Source organism: Chionomys nivalis, chromosome X (genome assembly GCF_950005125.1).
Source record: "Chionomys nivalis chromosome X, mChiNiv1.1, whole genome shotgun sequence".
Taxonomy (NCBI): Eukaryota; Metazoa; Chordata; class Mammalia; order Rodentia; family Cricetidae; genus Chionomys; species Chionomys nivalis.
In genome coordinates, this window is record NC_080112.1 from 58,016,444 (window position 1) to 58,038,538 (window position 22,095).

The 22,095-nt window shown below is 36.1% G+C and overlaps 1 pseudogene; it reads right to left on the minus strand.

Annotated features, from left to right (window-relative positions):
- Positions 1 to 18,903: 18,903 nt before the first annotated feature.
- LOC130868757 (5S ribosomal RNA) lies at positions 18,904 to 19,021 on the minus strand (annotated as a pseudogene).
- Between the last annotated feature and the right edge of the window lie 3,074 nt (positions 19,022 to 22,095).

The following is a 22,095-nucleotide window of genomic DNA, read 5'->3' on the forward strand; positions in this document are numbered from 1 at the left end:
AACAGAATCCCACAGCTGGAAAAGAGGCCAGATGCACACTTTATATTGGCATAAATAGTATGAGGCCATGTGGCGGCGCAAATGAATGCAGACAGATTATATAGATATATACAGCTTTAATAAGGAAATAGACTTACAGGACGACAGGTTCCCGCGGAGCACAGCGGAGCAAAAGAAAAAAGGGGCTGCTGGGATCACGCCCGGCAGATTTATCCGTAAACATTAGCCCGAGGTGAACACGCCCCCAATGGGTGGGGCTATATCCCTACATCTCCCCCTTTTGTCTAAATAAGATAGAACTAAACCAAATACAACTATATACAATAATAAAAAATAATAAATATAACAAACAATATTGAGAACAAAACTTTTGCTAAACATTCTATCTCAAGGAGTCTAAATAACATAGAGAGTAACTACCATTATATAATCTTCAACTCCGTCAAAGATCTGAGAAGGTAATAAATATTACTTAACAATCGAGAGATATCCATAATGTGCAACAATTGACAGAGACAACTGACTACCTGGGCAATCACCCACAGTCTCGTTTGCAATGTTGAGTCAACCAACTTTGGCTAAGGCCTAACATAACTGGCATACCATTATTAAAGGGAAGGAACTTTCTTAGGACTATCCTACCCTGTCTTGGCAAGATAAGACAATCCTGTTTCATCCACTTAGGGATATTCTGTATCTTTGTCAGAAGTTGAGGTATGGGCTTTTCTTAACCCAAAGGCCAGTTCTGCCAAGAAGACAAGCTCCCAGTGGAGTGTCTTTGGTGCTCAACGTTCTCTCGGGAGTAGAGTGGTGTTGCCAGGAGTAATTGTGTCTCTTTGGCACAGAAATTTTAGGTTAGATTAAAGGCCATTTTCTACAGCTCTTCGAAGAGGCTGAAGATCATACTATCTATACTAAATATAATCTCTATGTAACTAAAAGACCTGATTAACTTAAAAATAAATATGACAAACATATAATTCTCAATACCTATCTAACTTTGAAGACTAAAAGAATAAACAACTGTGCAATATATGAAGACAATGATCTTCAACTGTAAACAATGTCATAGTATCAGAGGTAGAAATGTACAATGTAATATGGTAGATGTATCAATACAATATAGACAAAGTTATAAGCATACTCATACAAAAATAGAGGTAGGAACACTCACATTCAATATTGAACATATCAATATACAAGAAACAGTACCAGTACAATTTTCTATAAACAGTAATTCACAAATACCAATCATCCCCAAAAACCAGTTACCCCCTTCTTCTTCCTCTTCTTCTTCTTTTTTTTTTCAAAAAAAAAAATCACCCCATCCCCTCAACCCTAAACCAACCACTAAAAGATGTCCCCAACCCTGAGGGCAAACTCTGTTGGGAGAGGGGATGTAGTCCTCTAAGATTGCTTCTAGCTGACATGGGGGCGAAGTTCTTCTTAGGGGGTCCTGTGAAAGCAAATGATGGTAAAATTCCCAAATTAACCTTTGACCTAAGAAAATTATAACTAGTCTCATAGCGTTTTGAGAAGGTCCAACCAGAGTGTTGTCAAAAATGTGCACCATTCGAAATTGTCTCTTGTAGTTGGTACCAAAAAACAGGTCTAATATTAGCGCTTTAAAAAAAAATTCATGACGTCATAAAAACCAGATGGAGTTGATGTTGTGGGGCCCCATCTTCATCCTGGAAACTTCAAAGATTACTGTAGGAAAATTTGTTGCTTGTTATGGGAAATTTAAACATTAACAACAAGGACCTATACTGACATATAAAGAAAGACACAGATATGAGGAAAAGCAAAGAAAGTTTAAGATATATATATATATATATATATATATATATATATATATATATATATATATATAAATTAATACTTACAGAACAAGTCCCTCCATCAGTAATTAAATATTAGGGGTCCCTTAAATTCTTTGAAGATGGGTATTTTCCTGTGGAGATAAGAAGAGAACCCTGCCCCCAACCTATCTGTATTACTTACCATCAGTATGATTGCCATCCATATGATTGAATTGTTATTTATCTTTCCCAACTGGCTTCTCTTCATCAAAACGAACCTTTATCAATTTTGACGGAATCCACAATTTTTCCTCACCTGTGGAGACAAGAGCAAATCCCCTTCCCCAACGGAGCACATCTCCTGGCTTCCATTGTGAGGTCAGCACATCCTTGAAATAAACTGGTTGATTTAGTTCAGTAAACTTTTCCATTATCCAATGTCTTTCTGCAGCCCATGTTCCCTTCTCATTAGCGTTGAGGAAATTCAAGGTTAACAAAGCATTATGTAACCTATTTCTGGGGGTGTTTTCCACCCCTTTCTGTTTGTTCAACATATCCTTTATAGTTCGATTTGATCTATGACTGCTTGACCTGTAGGATTGTATGGTATACCTGTAACATGCTTGATATTGTAATAATCAAAAAACCGTTTCATTTTCCTAGAGACATAAGCAGGACCATTATCTGTCTTTATTTTTGTAGGTATACCCATGATAGCCATGACTTCTAATAAATGAGTGATAACTGAATCAGCTTTTTCTGAACTTAAAGCCGTTGCCCACTGAAAGCCTGAATACGTGTCAATGGTGTGATGAACATATTTTAATTTGCCAAATTCTGCAAAGAGGAACACATCCATCTGCCAGATTTCATTCCTTTGGGTGCCCTTTGGATTAGCCCCTGCAGGCAGTGGCGTTTGGTTATAGAAAGAGCAAGTAGGGCATTTCTTTACAATCTCCCTAGCTTGTTGCCATGTAATAGAAAACTCTTTCTTCTAACCTTTGCTATTAACATGATTTTTTTATGAAATTCAGAGGCTTGTATCACACTACCAATCAATAATTGATCAATTTCTGCATTACCTTGTGCTAGAGGACCTGGCAGACCCATATGGGATCGGATGTGTGTTATGTACATAGGGCAAAGCCTGTTCCTAATCAAATCTTGCACCTGGATAAACAAAGAGGTTAGTTCTATATCATCAGGTATAAATTCAGCAGTTTCAATATGTAAAATAACTCTTTCTGCATATTGTGAATCAGTAACTATATTAATAGGTTCTTTAAAATCCCTTAGCACCATAAGAATGGCATATAATTCTGCCTTCTGGACAGAATCATAAGGACTTTGTTCCACCTTACCCAAGTCTTCTGATTTGTAACCTGCCTTCCCTGATTTATTGGCATCAGTATAGAACGTACGGGCTCCAGTTATTGGAGTATCATGGATGATTCGAGGAAGGATCCAAGAAGTTCTCTTTATGAAGTTAAGACTCTTGCTTTTTGGATAGTTGTTATTAATGTCTCCCAAGAAATTAGCACAAGCTCTTTGCCATGGTTCATTATCTTCCCATAATTTCTTTAGTTCATCAGCAGTGAAAGGCACTATAATTTCTGCTGGGTCTATGCCTGCTAGTTGACGAAGTCTCAACTTGCCTTTTATAATTAACTCAGAGACTTTTTCCACATAAGTTTTCAGTTTCTTACTTGGTTTATGTGGTAAAAAGATCCATTCCAAGATAATATCATCTCTCTGCATTAAAATTCCTGTAGGGGAAATTTTTGATGGTAGTATGACGAGAATACAGTCGAGCTCTGGATTTACCCTATCCACATGTGCCTGTTGTAATTTTTCCTCAATCATCGTCAGTTCCTTTTCTGCTTCAGCTGTTAATTCTCTGGGACTGTTTAAATCTTTGTCACCATCCAAGGTTTTGTTCACATGAATTATTAGATCAGGTGTTATCCCAATAGCTGGCCGTAGACTGGAAATGTCCCCTAATAGTCTTTGAAAGTCATTAAGAGTCCGTAGGCGATCTCTCCGAATTTGTGCCTTTTGTGTCTTAATTTTTTGTAAACCTATTTTATAACCTAAATAATTAACAGAATCTCCCTTCTGAATCTTTTCAGGAGCAATTTGCAATCCCCATTTTGGTAAAAGTATTTTTATTTCTTCAAACAGTCTGTTCTAGGTATCCATGTTTGAATCGGATAACAAAATGTCGTCCATGTAATGATATACTATCGATTTGGGAAATTTCTTGCGTATTATTTGCAATGGTTGATTCACAAAATATTGGCACAGGGAGGGGCTATTTAACATACCCTGGGGGAGGACGGCCCAGCAGTACCTCCTCGAAGGTTGAGAATTATTATAAGTAGGCATTGTGAAGGCAAATTTTTCACTATCTTCTTTTTGTAAAGGTATAGTGAAAAAACAATCCTTTAAATCAATAACTATGAGAGGCTATCCTTTTGCCAATAAAGAGGGCAAAGGAATTCCAGATTGCAGAGGGCCCATATGTTGAATATCCTTGTTGATAGCCCTGAGATCTGTCACCATTCTCCATTTACCTGATTTTTTCTTAACCACAAATACAGGAGAATTCCAAGGGCTGGTAGATTCTTCTATATGTCCAGCATCTAATTGCTCTTGTACCAACTGTTCTAAAGCCTGTAACTTTTCCTCAGCTAAAGGCCATTGCTTTGTCCATATTGGTTTCTCAGTCAACCATTTTAAAGGCAAGGCTGTTGGTATCTCTGAAGGGACATCAATTGCTTGTTCTTGTATAGCCCGAATGGCCGGTTTTCTCCGTTTGTAATATCTTTTAATATTATCCCCAGAAATATAGGCTCTAGAAGTAGCAGGAATGTTAATTTGGGTATTCCATTGTTGTAATAGGTCACGACCCCATAAATTTATTGCAATATTGGCTACATATGGCCTTAATTTTCCTATTTGTCCCTCTGATCCTATACATTCAACCCATCTCGTGCTCTGCCTTACTCGAGATAGGGTTCCAATTCCCAGGAGCTGAACATTTACATTCTGAAGAGGCCAATATGGATGCCAAGATTCTGGGGTAATCATACTTACATCCGCACCTGTGTCCAGGAGGCCAGTAATAAAAATGCCATTTACACACACTCTCAGCTGTGGTCTTTGGTCATTTATAGAAGTTTGCCAAAACACACGGAACTCATCTTTCTGATCATTATTGCTTGTAACAGTAGGCATGGGGCTTTCTAATTGTCCTGATGAGTCACGTTCTCTGTAGTAACTGGAAATGACTGAACCATGTTTGCCATGGGGGCCTGTGAGGCCCCCCTCTCACGTTTCCCGTCTGTATCAGGTTGCCTTGTCTATCTCTTGTAGACCTGCACTCATTCGTCCAATGTCTGCCCTTTCCACATCTTCTACATGAACCTGAAGGCTGAGTCCTCCTATTTCTGTTATTTCTAGAAGATGCATTATTATTATTTCTGAAAATCCGTTGTCTACAATTCCTTTTCATATGACCCATTTTGCCACAATTAAAACATTTGGTATTCTGATGTCTCCTTTTACCATTGGAAATTGCTTCTTCTACCCATGCTTCAGTGCCATAGTCAAATGTATCAACATCTAGTGTATGCAAGACCCATTCTTCTAATGGCACTGATCTGAGCTTTAAAGGTCCCAAAATCCTTTTGCATTCCACATTTGCATTTTCATAAGCCAAAGTCTCGATCATTATGCGTCTTGCTTCTGGTTCAGATATCCCTATTTGTACATCTTTAGTTATTCTTTGTAAAAAGTCAGTAAAGGGTTCTCTCTGACCCTGTTTAACTCTGAAAAATGATTCCATCCTCTGTCCTGGGTCTTATACCCTGTTCCAAGCCCTTAAGGCTGCTGTAGTACACACGGAGAGTGTGTTTACATCCAAATTAGCTTGTTCCTGAGGCTCAGAAAATAGCCCCTCTCCCAAAATTTGATCTATGGAAATCTCAATTCCCTTTGCTCTTTCTTGCTGTTCTAAAAGTCTAGCCTCTTGCCTGAATAAGCATTTCCATTTCAATTGTGTTCCACTCTCAAGGACAGCAGAGCTCAGTTGAAACCAGTCCGAGGGAATGACCTTATTCGTTGTGGCCCAAGATCTTAGCATCTCTTTAACAAAAGAGGCATTCATTCCAAAAGTCATTACAGCCTGTTTAATTTCTTTGAGATCATTCATACGGACAGGTTCCCATGTATCTTCCTTGATGACCCTAGGGTTTCTGGAACCAACTACTTTCTCTGTTGTTACAACTGGAAAGGCAGGTAGAACTGTAGGTAGAGCTTTGTGGGAACTGTCCCGGAGGGATTTACCCACAGATTTAGTTAAAATTTGCCTTTCTACCTCTTGCTCTTCTTCCTCAGAATTTAGAAATTCCTCAATCTTTTCAATTCTGTTCACCATTGCCTTCTTTAATGTCTGAATCTCCTGTCCAGAATTATGTTCTAAAGCCTTCATTGAGGATTCTAAAGTATGAAGTTTGTCCATTAGAGATAACGTCTCATCTTTGGACATAATTTTTATAGCATATACCGTGCCTTCTTGTATAGATAATCTTTATGTCAATCTGTCATAAGCTTTAGACAAAATCCGATTGTCACATTCAGCAGTTTTGATTCTCTCAGTTAATGTTTCAGTTCCTACTGAAAGGGACTGAAGCTTACAATCTAAATCAGCTGTTCCTTCTTCCATAGTAATGAATTTCTCCTTAATATCAGCCGTTAATGTTTCAGTTCCTACTGAAAGGGACTGAAGCTTACAACTCAAATCAGCTGTTCCCTCTTCCATAGTAATGAATTTCTCCTTAACATCAGCCTGTACCTCTTCTAAATTTTGTTCAGTTTGTCGGGTTGTGTTAAACAAAGATCTGTTCTCTGCCTGGAGAACTTCAAACTGATTTTTGAGAAGATTGTTGTCATTCTCAATTGTTTTTAAGAGTTCAACCTCGTCTCATAAAGACTTTATCATATTTCTATTATCAAACCGTGCAGTACCAAGGAAAACTACGAATCCCAGAAAGATCCATATCTGTGGGCTGACAGACACTTCTTGTAAAATCTCCCACATGGTACAACTTAAAAGGCTGTTAAAGTCTTGAATGGTAATGTTTTCAGACATTTTTCTTATTTATAAAAGAAAATTATGTACCTGTAATGAAGTTTTCCTGCCAGTGGTGGGTAAAGAAATGCAACTGAGTCCACGTGGTCTAAGCCAGAGCCAGTCTGAAACAATTAATTCAAAACAAAAATTATTGTACTGCCTGTTAAGGGAAGGGGTTGGCGGCTTTTGCTTCAAAACCGCAGGTGCTTCCCTTAAATCAGGCAGTGAGGGTTTGGAAGAAGCAGGGAGCTATTAACTGCTCTGTGGGGGGGGTCGCTGCTCTGCGACTGTAGTGGCCTGGAATGGGGGAAGGGAAAGCGAGCAGGGAGCGTGCTGTAAATCGCCTTCCTGAGCTCCGGTAACTAGCTGGGAAAGGTGGAGCTTGCGCCCCCCCTGTGCCGGGTCGGGGGCAAAATAGCCCGACGTTGGGACACCAAAATGTGGCGGCGCAAATGAATGCAGACAGATTATATAGATATATACAGCTTTAATAAGGAAATAGAACTTACAGGACCACAGGTTCCCATGGAGCACAGCGGAGCAAAAGAAAAAAGGGGCTGCTGGGATCACGCCCGGCAGATTTATCCATAAACATTAGCCCGAGGTGAACACGCCCCCAATGGGTGGGGCTATATCCCTACAAGGCCACACACAAGTGGACAGGTAACTTAAAGGCTACTGGCTGTAGGAATTCCTACAGCACCCCTCCCTTTTGGTTAAATAAGAGAGTTAGGCCCATTACAAAATTATATACAATACGAATAAATATATCAAGCAGGAAACACCTGATAAATGTTTCAATAATTATCCTTTATGATAAGCAAAAATTTTTTTCATTTTCTTAGAGACATATGCTGGACAATTATCTGTCTTTATTTGTGCAGGTATACCCATGATGGTTATAACTTCTAATAAATGTGTGATTACCGAATCAGGCTTTTCTGAGGTTAAAGCAGTTGCCCATTGAAAAACTGAATACAAGTCTATGGTATGGTGCATATATTTTAATTTACCAAATTCCATAAAGTAGAACACATCCATCTATTAGATCTCATTCCCTTGAGTACCTTTTAGCTTACTCCCTGCAGGCAATGGTGTTTTGCTATAGAAAGAGCAAGTAGGACAACTCTATATAATCTCCTTGGCTTGTTGCCATGTAATAGAAAACTTCTTCTTTATACTTTTGCTATTGACATGATGATTTTTTATGAAATTCTGAGACCTGTAACACAATCCAATCAATAATTGATCAATTTCTGCATTACCTTTTGCTAGAGGACCTGGCAGATACATATGGGATCAGATGTGTGTTATGTATATGGGACAAAGCCTATTCTTGATTATATCTTGAACCTGTATTAACAATGAAGTCAATTCTGTATCATCTGGTATAAATTCAGTGGTTTCAATATGTAGAACAACACTCTGCATATTGTAAATCAGTAATTGTATTAATAGGTGCCCTTAGCATCATGAGATTAGCATATAATTCTGTCTTCTGGAAGACAGAATTATAAGGGCTTTGTTCCATTGTACTTAAATCTTTTGATTTGTAACATGCCTTCCTTGATTTATTTGCATCAGTATAAAATGTACAGCCTCCAGGTTCTGGCTATTACAAACAATGCTGCTATGAACATAGTTGAGCATATACTTTTGTTGTATGATAAGGCTTCTCTTGGGTATATTCCCAAGAGTGGTAGAGTACTACTCAGCAGTAAAAAACAATGACTTCTTGAATTTTGCATGCAAATGTACGGAAATAGAAAACACTATCCTGAGTGAGGTAAGCCAGACCCAAAAAGAGGAACATGGGATGTACTCACTCATATTTGGTTTCTAGCCATAAATAAAGGACATTGAGCATATAATTCGTGATCCTAGAGAAGCTAAATAAGAAGGTGAACCCAAAGAAAAACATATAGGCATCCTCCTGAATATTAAACTTCATCAGGTGATGAAAGGAAACAGAGACAGAGACCCACATTGGAGCACCGGACTGAAATCTCAAGGTCCAAAGGAGGAGCAGAAGGAGAGAAAGCACGAGCAAGAAACTTTGTGGGAGCCCAGGTAGTTTGGATGCTCACCTTAATAGACCTGGATGGAGGTAGGTGGTCCTTGGACCTCCCACAGGGCAGAGAAACCTGCTTGCTCTTTGGGCTGAGGAGGGAGGAAGACTTGATTGGGGGAGGGGGAGGGAATGGGAGGTGGTGGCGGGGAAGAGGCAGAAATCTTTAATAATTAAATAAATTAATTAATAAAAAAATAAAAATAATAAAATAATAAAATAATTAATTAATTAATTAAAAAAAAAAGAAACTCAGGACCGCGAGGGGTGCACCCACACACTGAGACAATGGGGATGTTCTATCGGGAACTCACCAAGGCCAGCTGGCCTGGGTCTAAAAAAGCATGGGATAAAACCGGACTCACTGAACATAGTGGACAATGAGGACTACTGAGAACTCAAGAACAATGGCAATGGGTTTTTGATCCTACTGCACGTACTGGCTTTGTGGGAGCCTAGGCAGTTTGGATGCTCACCTTACTAGACTGGAATGGAGGTGGGTGGTCCTTGGACTTCCCACAGGGCAGGGAACCCTGATTGCTCTTCGGGCTGACAATGGAGGGGGACTTGATTGGGGGAGGGGAAGGGATATGGGAGGGGGTGGTGAGGAGGAGGCAGAAATCTTCAATAAATAAATAAATTAATTAAAAGAAATAAAAAATAAAATGTACAGTCTCCAGTTATTGAAGCATAATGTACAATCTGGGGAAGAATCCAAGAAGTTCTATTAATAAGGTTAAGTCTGTTGCTTTGGGGATAGTTGCTATTAATTTCTCCCAAAAGAATTAGCACAAACTCTTTGCCATGGATCATTGTCTTCTCATAAGTTTTTTAGCTCATCAGTAGTAAAAGGCACTATAATCTCTGCTGGGTCTATACCTGCTAGTTGACAAAATCTCAATTTACATTTTATAATTAATTCAGAGACTTTTTCCACATAACTTTTTAATTTTTTACTTGGTTTATGTGGGAAAAAGATCTATTCTAAGATAATATCATCCCTCTGCATTAAAATTCCTATAGGAAAAATTCTGGAAGTCAATATGACTAGAATGCAATTAACATTTGGATTTATCCTATCCATATGTACCTCCTGTAATTTCTCCTCAAAATTGTCAATTCCTTTTCCGCTTCAGCTCTTAATTCTCCAGGACTATTCAAGTCTTTATCAACATCTAAAGTTTTGTTTAAATGAATTATTAGATCAGGTGTTATCCCAACAGGCAGTCATAGACTGGAAATGTAACATAACAATTTTTGAAAGTCTTAAAGTATCAGCAACTGTTCTCTCCTAATTTGTGCCTTTTGTGTTCTAATGTTTTTGTAAACCTATTTTATAACCTAGGAAATTGACCGAATATCTTCTCTATATTTTTCAGGAGCAATTTGTATTCTCCATTTATACAAAACTCTTTACTTCTTCAAACATTCTTTCTAAAGTATCTGAATTTATATCAGATAACAAACTGTCATCTATGTAATGGTAGATTATAGACTTAGGAAATTGCTTACATATTATTTCCAATGTCTGACTGACAAAGTATTAACCCAAAATGGGGCTACTGAGCATTTCCTATAGGAGAATTGTCCATTGATAATTTCCTAGTAGGCTAAGAATTATTATAAGTACCACTGTGAGAGCAAATTTTTCTCTGTCCCTTTCTTGTGAAGTTATAGTAAAGAAACAATCTTTTAAATCAATAAATGTAAGAGGCTATCATTTCGGTAATAGAGAAGGCAGAGGAATTCCTGATTGTAGAGGGCCCATAGGTTGAATTACCCTATTGACAGCTCTTAGATCTGTCACTATTCTCCATTTACAAGATTTCTTTTTAAGAACACATACAGGAGAATTCCAAGGGCTGGTAGATTCTTCAATATATCAAGCATCTAGTTGCTCTTGTACCAGTTGTTCTAAAGCCTGCAGCTTTTCCTCAACTAGAGACCACTGTTTAACCCATATTTGTTTCTCAGTTAACCATTTTAAAGGCAAGACTATTAGCACCTCTGAAAATTTGCTAGTTTCTTTGTGTTCTTGTACAGCCTGAATGGCTGGTGACTTTTGTGTATAGTACCTTATAATATTCTTCCCAGAATTATGAGTTCCTGGGACTGCAGTAATGATAGTCTGTGGATTCCATTATTGCAACAGGTCATGACCCCATAAATTTACTGCCATATGAGCCAGATATGTCCTCAGCCTCCCTCTCTGACCTTCTGTCCCTATGAATTCAATTCTTCCTGTCGTTTTTAAAACTTGAGATATCGTTCCAATTCCTAGTAATTAAACATCTGCCTCTTAAAGAGGCCAATTTGGATGCCAAGATTCTGGAGTAATGATATTCATGTCTGCACCTGTGTCTATCAAACCAGCAATTACAATATCATTTATACACACTCTTAGCTTTGGTCTTTGATCATTTATAGAAGTCTGCTAGAATATATGTTTTTTATTTCCTATCAGAATTTTTGACTTATCGCCCATCATCCAGAACAGTATGGTCTTTTATATAAGGCTCTGGATTTTTTAATTTTCCTGGTGAAACATGTCATCCACAGTGACTGGGAATAACTGGGCCATGTTTGGCTTGGCAGACTGTGAGAGGCCTCTCGTGAAGTTTCCTGATGGTATCAGGTTACCTTGTCTTCTTTTGTTGATTTGCATTCAATGGTCCCATGTCAGCCTTTGCCACACCTTCTACATATACCTGAAGACTGAGTCTTCTTATTCTTACCATTCCCAGAGGAGATATTATTTCTAGGAATTCTTTTTCTACAATTTAGCACAATTAAAACATTTGGCATTTTGATGTCTCCTCATTCCTTTGGAAATTGCTTCTCCTACCCAAGATTCAGTATTATAGTCAAATGTCTCAATGTTCACTGTATGGAGGATCCATTCATTCATAGGTGCTGATCCAATCTTTAAATGCCCTAGTATCTTTTTGCTTTCTAAGTTGGCATTTTCAAAATCCAGAGATTCGGTAAGTACTTGTCTAACATCTGGGACTATTAATCCTGTTTGTTTAGCCTTAGTTAATCTTTGTAAAAAGTCACTAAAGGGTTCTCTATGGCACTGTTTAACCCTGATCTGTAATTCAATTCATTTTCTGGTTCTTGAATCTTGGCCCAAGCATTTAAGGCTGCTTTGTGGCACACAGACAAGATTTGTTCATTGTAAAGAACTTGAACCTATGGGTCAGCATAAGTGCCCTCATCAAGAATTTGATCTTGGGAAGTCTCAAGTCCTTTTGCTTTTCCCTGTTGTTCTAAAATTTTAGCATCTTCCCTAAAATAACACTTAAACATCAACTGGGCCCATCATCCAGAACTGCTGAAATTAACTGAAGCCAGTCATGTGGTATCACCTTAACGCTAGAAGCCCATGTCTTTATCATATCCCTAACAAATGTAGAATGCAAGCCATAAGTTAAGACTTGTTTAATTTATTTTATATCATTCATTCCTATATTATCCATCTACCTTCTTTAGATCCTTTTGGGTCTTTAGAACTTGATGCTTTGTGAGAGTAGATTACATGGTAGGAAGTTAAAACCCTGGGTAAGTTATCTCTGACAGCTACTGGTGATGTTGAATCCTGTTCTTGTGACTTCTTTCCCTGTTCATCAGCTCCAGTAATTTCCTCATTTTAAATCTTTTTACTATTGTCTTTTGTAAAGACTGAATCTCCTGACCTGTACTTATTTCTAGGGATTTCATTGATGCACCTAGCCTCTGGTCCTCATTTTGTGCATGTGATTCCCAGGTCTGAATTTTTTCTTTTAAAGATAACACTTCACCCTTGGACATTATTTGGATATCATATAGATTGCCATCCTGAAGAGATATTCTATATATAACTTTTTAACAAATTTTGATTGTCAAATTCAACCGTATGAATTCTTTCAGATAATTTCTCAGTAGCCTTAGACATGGATCCAATTTTGTCTATCAAATTAATGTTACCCTTTTCAACAGTATTAATTTTTTCAGGTAACTTTTGATTTCTTATGACTATTAGCCTGTCAGCTAGCTGTTCATTATTAGTCTGTAAAGACTGTGTCATTTCTAAAAGTGCCTCATTCTTTTCTCTGTTAGCAAACTATTTTCTTAAGAATATAATATGAAGAAAATATTGAGTCCCAATATCCAATAAATAAATGTATCACCATAACCATATATGCCTTACAGAATACAATCCATAGTATTAGCAAAAAAGTTACTAAAATTTTATGTAGTCTGCCATATTAATTTACTAATTGCCCGTTATGAGATCCAGTAATTTGTTTTAGGTGTAATAATCTTTATTGTTCAGCAGGTGTTATGGTTGCAGAGTCGTGACTAGCAGCAATGCAACTGGTGGTGACATGAACAGTCCTGAGGTGCTTTAGTTTCCTAGCTTGGAACTGATTAAATACTGAAAATATGCTTTACTTGACAATTTAAAAGCAATTAAATCAATTCCATACATGGAGCAAGAAGCTCAGAACTCACGGGCAGGGAGCATAAACCAGATGTTGCATAAGAGACACCATGTGGCAAGGAACATGGCAGTGGAGGAGGGGATGTTCATGAGCTTGGGAAATTACAAAGTCACTGCACACAGTTAACTCTTCTGTGGTGGGGGTTTTATAAAACCTGCTTAGGTAAAAGCAGCAGAGTGGGAAGGGTTGGGAGACTTCCTGGGCTGTAGACTGGTTAGGTCTTTAGGCCATCCACCTGGTAGGTGTGGAGTTTGAAACCATGTGGGGCACTAGATGAAGAAGGATGCTTAAAAGAAATCCCACACTAGCTCAGAATTGAGTATAATAGAGGGTTATTTATTTAGGGGTAGACTCACAGGTCACAATACTCTGCTGATGGAGGAAGGTCATTGATTAATTAATAAAGAAACTGCTTGGCCCTCATAGGTTAGAACATAGGTAGGTGGAGTAAACAGAACAGAATGCTGGGAGGAAGAGGAAGTGAGCTTAGATGCCATGCAGCTGCTCCCCAGGGCAGACTCGATGAAGCTCCAACCCAGGATGGACGTAGGCTAGAATCTTCCCAGTAAGCGCACCTTGGGGTGCTACACAGATTATTAGAAATGGGCTAAATTAATACGTGAGAATTAACCAAGAAGAGGCTAGATATAATGGGCCATACAGTATTTAAAAGAATACACTTTGTGTGTTGTTATTTCGGGGCATAAGCTAGCCAGGCGGCCAGGAGCCAGGCAGGAATGCTGCCCACAGCTCCCACAACACTCTGCTGGAATGGAGAAAAGCAGCCAAATCCCACAGCAGAAAAAGAGGCCAGATGTGCACTTTACATCAGCATAAATAGTATAAGAGGTCACGCCCAAATGGGAGGGTAACTTAAAGGCGACTGGAGGTAGGAATTCCTACAGCAGGAAGTTGAAAAGATAAGATCTCCTGAGTTAATTGGGAGCATGGGGACCATGGGAGAGGGTTGACAGGGAGGGGAGAGGAAGGGAGGGGAGCATAGAAAAATGTATAGCTAAATAAAATCAATACAAATTTACAATTAACATCAACAACTATGTACTAAAAATGATAAGCAGTTGAAGAGCTTATTCAATTGAAATTGGTGAGTTGTCTCAGCAAACTTTTCTTCATTGTAAGGAAGAAATACCAGATATAAACAATTTAAAAGGGGAGAAACATTTACTTTTGTAAATAGTTTCAGAAGTTTCAGTCCATAAAGCAGGTTGATCAGACCATATACTGGTACATTATGATAGGGTATAGGAGTTCAGGCTACAGAAATTTCACAAAATCAAAAAATAAACCAACTCAAATAAACAAATATCCCAGTAAAGATTATGAACCTATCATATCTTTTGAGGATATGTGAAACTGCAAACTTCCTTTACACTACTTCCTAGTAACTGGTGACTTACTTTGAACACCTTGGAATATTCACCTAAGAGTTAGTGAAGTATGATTTCTGGAAATTTCATATGCACAATTTTATAAGATTTTCTAAATCCAGTGTCAAAACCTGTAATACTGCATTATCTCTGAAATTTAGAATATGTCCCAGTGATGATCTCAGGCTGAGGATATGAAGGAACTTCTTAAATAAAAGTAAATTTCTCTATTCTTCTGAGATAGAATTTCTTAACATAAAAGCACATTGGAAATAGGGAATAGTTAATGCATGGCCAATATAGTTAAAGAAAACAGAATAGGGATTTCAGTTCCCTATTTAATAGTTGCACCGGTAATGTAGCTTGGCTTTCCTCCACTATAATATAGATTAAAAATGTTTATTACTCAAACAAATATCATGAGGATAGAGAAAAAATACAACACAAATATAGAATATGATATGTATAGCCTTAATATCAGAATGGAGAACTAGTCATTTGATTTAGTAACACTTTATGATGTAAGACCAAAATCAATAGGTAATAAGTAGAATTCAAACCAACATTTTTGTAGGCATATTAATACACCAATGATTATTCTTGTATACAAGATTATCTTCAAACTTCAGAAAGTGAAAGGTGTGAGAAATGATGCTTTGCTGGCAGAAATTGGTCATATCTTTTTAATAATCAGAAATTCCACCTAATGTTATACTAATATCAATTTTATCTAAGCTTTTTAGATTGAATATTGAAGCATTATTTAAGAAAAAATTCAGAGAGTGAAATTGGGCTTTAACCGGAAAACCAGAAAAGCAAAGCAGCCAGCCACTGGTGATTCTGCTTCCAGAAATCTCAGAATGAGACTGAGAGTAAGAGCTGTCTACTCCCATTTTATAATCCTCTCTAGTTCTGGAATTAAAGATGTGTACCACTGCCACTTGGTTTCTATGGCAAGTAGTGTGGCTACTAGAATTACGGGTATGTGTCATCATGGCTATTGGTATGTAAGGCTGGCCAGTGTGACTGCTTTAGCTTTCTGATGATCAGCAATCTTTATTTGTTAAAATATAAATGAAGTGTCACTGCAGAATTCAGATGTCAAGGGTGTTCATCTTTATTTTATTTTGATTGATTTTTAAATTGTTCTCTTTTACAATTCTTTGATACACTGAAGACAAGTTTTAACTTTTTCCTATATAAACTTGCTTGTTGCATGAAAATCTTGCAAATGTTTAAGTGTCAAATTGTCAATGGCTTTTAATAAGTTATATTCTTCATAAGCAGTTTAAATAATAATTAGATTTAAGAAAATGAAAGCTCACTTGATAAACTCAATGTCTATTCCTCTGCTTGAAATGCTGTAATGATACTCTAATTGAAATCAACATAATTATTTATGATGCTTTTTCACCACAACTTTTTTCTTTCATTTTATTCATCCATTTTTTAAATAAATTATTTATTTTCACATCCATGTCCCAGTCACCCCTTCCTCCTTTCCTCCCATTCCTTCCTCAATATGGCAGTTGATAATTGTTGAGGGAAGAAGAATCATACTTTTTGAAGGTGTGGTCCATGGTATATTCCCCATGCTTCAGTGGCTGGCACTATACCCATGTACCTATAGACAGCCCTAACTAGACTTACTGGGCTATCAGACAAACAACAAACTAACCAACAAACACTAATTTGGAAGTTGTTCTTGTTGATGGATACAAGAAGTTGGAGGGTAGAAATAGTGGTTGGTAGAGTCATATTTAATTATATATGTGTATGAAATTCTTAAGAATAAGGAAAATTTGCCTGGCAAGGGTGGTGCATACCTTTAATCCCAGTATTCGGGAAAGATACAGAAAAATTTCTGTGAGTTTGAAGCCAGCCTGGGCTACAGATTGAGATCTGGGACAACTCAAGAGTTACACAGAGAAACCCTCTCTGTAAAAACCAAGAAAAGAATAAAAAAATATTTTTAATATTTTAAAGAAACATTTACAGTAATCAATAATTATGATTATAGACTAATAAACACAGATTTACTAATGTTATTTCCTGTTTGTGAGTCAAAGGTAACATCAATATATGACTCATTGCACACATCTGATTGATTAATATTCTTAAAAATTGTTGCCAGTTTTGAATTTACATTTGTGCTATGAAGATATAATAGTATAATAAATTTGGATACCTTCAGAGATAGTATAATATACCCTAACCAAATGACATCTTTTAAGACATAAACAATGTACTCTTAATATTCTGTGCTTTTGAACATACTTTGTATCCATTCTTTTTCTTAGAATTAAATTCTTCCTACTTGAGTAAGTTTTTATCCATCAATGGAAGAATTGATAAAGTGTGGCACATACACACATTAGAGTACTACTCAGTGGTAAAAAACAATGGCATATTGAATTTTGCATGCAAATGGATGGAAATAGAGAACACTATCATGAGTGAGATAACCCAGAACCAAAAAGATGAATATGGTATATACTCACTCATTAGTGAATTCTAACCATAAATAAAGGACATTCAGCCTATAGTTTGCAATCCTAGAGAAGCTAAATAATAAGGTGAACCCAAAGAAAAACATATATGGATTCTCCTTGAAATTGGAAGCAGACAAGATAGCCAGGGAAAAGTTGTGAGCATGGGGGTGGGGGTAGGGTGAGGGGAAGGGGAGAGGGGGAGAGAGAAGGGAGAAGGGGAGAATTGGGGAGAGCTTGGGGGACTGGGATGGTTGAGGTATAGAAGCAGGGAAGAAGATATCTTAATTAAGGAAGCCATTTTAGGGTTGGCAAAAGACTTGGCTCTAGAGGGATTCCCAGGTGTCCAAGGGAATGTCCCCAGCTAGGTCCTTGGGTAGGAGAGGATGCCTGAAGGGTCCTTATCCCATAGCCACACTGATGAATATCTTGAATATCAGATAATTTTTAAAAGGTGAGAAAGAACAAATTTTCTAGAAGATAAGCTGTCCAGTTTCCCATATTAGTAATCAAGTTTATGACAGTTGATAGGTTCAACATCGAGTCAATCATGTAATTTTAATTGAAAAAGTCTTTTATTTTCACAAAAGATACCATAAATCATACTTGTAATTCAGGATCTTGCTTCTGGAACTTAGGTCTTACTCACCAGCCTTCAATTTTTCCTTTTTAGGCACACAATAACATCCAAAAACTTTCTAATATCCTTGGTTTTGAACTGTCATGGTTTACTGAATCAGAGCCACTGAATTTAAAACAAGTTCAATATTATTTCCTTCAAGGATTGATTCATCCTTCTGGACATGAGAGACATAACAAACAATGCCTGTTTTCATCTAAATCCTGTGGGTGTATTTTTTCTCCTAAGAAATTTAGGTTTCAGGCAAATACCCATTCTTCTGAATAACAATGTTGATGGGGAAAATAACATGAATGGATACCTTCTTGTAATGGAAACCAGTATAACATCTTTGGTCATGTTATGACCATACAAATAGCTCAAACAGTGACTAGTATCTTTCAGTTATGCCACCATTTGTCAACCTGTAGCCTCTTCATTTTCTTTCCAAGGAGACTCAGGTATACATTGATGTGACTGAAGTTGCTAAAGAGAGTTCCTTTGAGGCCTTTCACAATGGTTGTTTACATCTTCAGAGTGATGTTGGCTTTTTTCTGTAGTGACAACAGTCTGATTTTTGAGAATGGTCTTCATTCTTCCAGTAGATGGGCAAATAAATAGCAATCAAGTAACTTTTAAATAATGCCTCATATTAGCATAAAGGTCATAGATACATCCAATGCCAAATAAGAATCTATTAGTATAAATGAAAGTAAATAATAATAAATATATTAGTTTAAAGACGGTACCAAAACACATTCATCAGAAGAGTATATACCATTAACAGTAGAATATATGATAACATATCTCTTTATTTCTGTGATAAGAAAAAAAACATATCAAGATTTTTCTCAGTGTTATTATTTGTTATTTTATATATTTTTTTTTATTTTATATATATTAATTTATCATTTTTTAAAGCCTACAGCACCCGGTATTCCCAGGCGGTCTCCCATCCAAGTACTAACCAGGCCCGACCCTGCTTAGCTTCCGAGATCAGACGAGATCGGGCGCGTTCAGGGTGGTATGATGAGGGAAAGATGAGGGAATTTAAACACTGTTATAGGTTAATGTGTGTTTAAGTGTCATATTAGAATTTGTGTATTTGCAGAATATATTGAATAGGTAAAATTGGATAGGAAAATTATTGACATCATTGATTAGAGAATGTGACAAAGCTTTAAAAACAAAATTAATGGGACATGTACTAGATGATGATTCAAAGAAATCAAGTGAAAAATCAAGTGAAAGCTAATGCAAAAGATAAGGGCCCTTGGTTCCATGCAAGACAGAGAAGTCGTATTAGGTAGGTTCATTTCAAAAGCAAAACAAGCAAGAGTCAGGCACAGGGATGAAGTGAAATGTATGAACCTTGAATTTGTGATGTTGTTTTAAAAAAAAGCCCTAAAACTATAATACATTAAACATGTATTCTAATTATGTATGATACATGCATAATATATAATATACAAATATATTATATAGCATATAATTTATTAAGGTAATAAGATAATATTTAAAAGTATATTATCATTAATTATATTATATATAATTACATTAATATAAGTGTTCAAACACCAGAAAATTAAAAGAAAGTAAGAAAGTGGTTGTTACAGATAGAGTGACATGAAAGCTTAAGAGTGTTGAGGCAAGATATAACTCATTGACAATCTACTGTCTTAGCATGCACAAGGCATTGGGTTTAATCTGAAGTACTTCCAAGGGGTATAAGAGTTATATTACTAAGGTATATAAACTGGTAACATGTTTGTACTCTGGAAATAAAGGCCTATTTTTATTGATGGTTTGTGTTTAATTCAGATTCTATCTGTAAATCTTCATTTCATATGATCCAAAGTTATCTTCATTGCATGTGCATTGGTCTATTAGGTAATTAACAGTCAATAATAATAGCCAGAGCCCTAAGGAGAGAAAATATTAACACTCACTTACCAAGTTTTGCACATTTGGAATATTGTTGCTTTTTATTCTGCCTGAAAATGCGAACTTCTTCATTACTCTGTTTTATTTGGCTTTTCACAACAGTTTTTGAGACATATTGTCAATTTGATTGGCATGTTCCATATTTTTCAGCACTAGAATTAACCTTTCAGGGTAATATGTTTATTCAGTTTAGAAATTCTCATTCTAAATTGAGATCTCTTAATTACATTGTTCAATAATTTCTCATAATGCTTGGAGGGACACTTTAACAAATTAAAGGGAAGACAAAACACCATTCTATTCTTTAATGATACCTTTCTGAAAATTCATCCATCTAATAAAACCAGGGACTTTTTTCTTTTGAAAATTTATCAAAACCAGACTGACAGAAATTGAACACGAAACACTTGCAAGGCACTGTTAGAAACATAGAGAAGTAAAATATCTTATGGTATCATTTAATAGATGATTTATTTTTGTTAGACAAGGAGAAAATTAAAAACCTCAGTAATGTTTTTAAATATTTAAATAATTTATTTTCTATGTAACAGCTATAGAATGTTTTCATATTTGTGTTAAATATCTACACAAAATTCATATACATTTAAAGATTACAGATTTATATAAATACAAATAAAGAGTAACCAAAATTGTCTACTATTTATCACTGCATTTATTAAACTTCCAGTTACTTAAGTTTTAATTGATTGATTCTTATTTTCAATAAGGAGCTCTGCATTTTAAAAATGTTTTGTCTTCATAAGCACTTTCCAACTATTCCTGAGACTTGAAATAGTTTTCATTTAAAAACAGATAGTATTTTTGTATGTATATTTGTGGTTGAAATTTTTCAAATGTTACATGACTGTATTTAAAAGACTTGAAAATACATTTGGCATGCAATTTTTTATTAGAATTTGGGAAACACACACTATGATGGTTCTTGAGAAAACAAACTCAACTTTGGCATAGCACATGTTAAAATGCATCAGGCATTCTTCAGTCAGCGTGTCAAAAATAAATTTTGTTTAACCAATTGATATTTTTCTGTTTTAAATCAATAATATCAGAATAAATCCATCAATAAAGAAATTGTCTTGTCCATTAGACTCATGCGGGAAAATGAGACTATCTCTTACATATTATCAAATGGAAGCATATAGGTTTACCTTCCAAGTTAACTGAACAGGAATCTTTAGCAAGTTACCTGTAATCATTCAACTGATAATATAAATGACCTGTCATGCATACAATGCCTTAGCTTTATAGCACTATAGTATACTTAGAAATATTATACACAATCCTGTTCCATAAGGACTGTCAATCTAATCTGGGTATAAATCATGAGAGTAGATTATAAATCATTGTTCAAGAGTAAATCATATAACTAGACAGCAATAGAAAGAATGGCCACAAACACTATGTGATAAGTGAATGATGCAGGGGATACATACTCTAGAATCTTCAAGAAAGAAAATGTCATTCTTACTTGGGTTCTTACTTGAATCATTCATTATGATCCTTTATCAACCAGTTCCAAGGCATTAGTCAAACATATATGTTTTAAAATTATTTCGAACCATGTATAGCACTTAATGTATTTGTAGAGAATGAAGGCTGTGATTAAAAACAAAACAACCAGGAATGATATAATCAATAAGATAATCAGTACATTTCATTAAAAATCCATTGAGGATTAATACACACACACACACACACACACACACACACACACTTGTAAGCTACTTTTCCTGGTTATCCAGACAAAATAAGAGGAGATTTTATGTATTCCTTATCTTTGCTTGGACCACTTGTTTATCTGGAGTCTAGAAATATTATTAATGTTACTGATCAAATGGTCCTGAGCAGCGCTGCATGAATATAATCTTATTTTCAAGCTTCCAACACCATCAATACCATTCTACATGCCAACACACTCCTTAAAATGAAGAAAAACCTACAGTCTAAACTAGGGAGGCAAATCTTATGTTCATAACATATTTTCTTTAAGGTTGATAACATACTGTTCATCATACAAATATACATGAGATAACAACACGGTATCCAAAGGATTATTGAAAAATAGAAATTATTACATATGTTTAAATTGGATGAAAATTGGATTGACAATATTGGATTCTGGCAGTGTTATTGAGATTCAAAACTA